The sequence below is a fragment of the Terrapene carolina genome, unplaced genomic scaffold (assembly GCF_002925995.2).
Source record: "Terrapene carolina triunguis isolate 2854851 unplaced genomic scaffold, T_m_triunguis-2.0 Scaffold31, whole genome shotgun sequence".
Taxonomy (NCBI): Eukaryota; Metazoa; Chordata; order Testudines; family Emydidae; genus Terrapene; species Terrapene triunguis.
Genome location: NW_020664382.1, coordinates 1264943 through 1265615, shown reverse-complemented (window position 1 = coordinate 1265615; position 673 = coordinate 1264943).

The window sequence follows — 673 nt, the reverse complement described above, 5'->3', positions numbered from 1 at the left end:
AAAAAAAAAAAAAAAAAAAGCCGCGATCGGCGGGGCAGTACAGCGGCAGGTCCTTTGCTCCTAGAGGGAGTGAGGGACCTGCCGCCCCCGAATTGCCTCAGGTGCCGCCCCTCTCCCTTGGCCGCCCCAAGCACCTGCTTGTTCAGCTGGTGCCTGGAGCCGGCCCTGAAGACAGTCTCCGGAATGAAGCAGAAGCCTGTTGGCTTTTCCTCAAGGGATTCCCTCAGGAGTCTAATCCTTATTTGATCCCCAGAGAGACCCTTTCATAAGAACCCTAAAAGGGTGGCGATGGGTAGAATAGCTCATACCCTCGTTACTTGTCCACCAGTTAGTCCTGATTTCCAGCACACCAATTTTGGTCCATTAATTTCCATTCTCTTATTTACCAGACATGATCTCAATACAGCCCTGGGGTTGTATCAGTAGAGCTTTTTGTTTGAACTAGTCCAGTCTCTGTCTCCCTTTCATATCTTTTTCTGTTCACACTTGTTATAGGTGATGGTAACATTTTGTGAACTTTCACCCACTTTCTAGCGTTGTGCTCACAATTGGGGTAGGCCTGATAGACACCATTGTTACACTGCCTTTTGCAATGGGGAAATCAATTTGTTTCTAACTCTGATAGACTGTGTGATATTAGACCCATACCTCTCAACTTGCCAAGGCACAAATG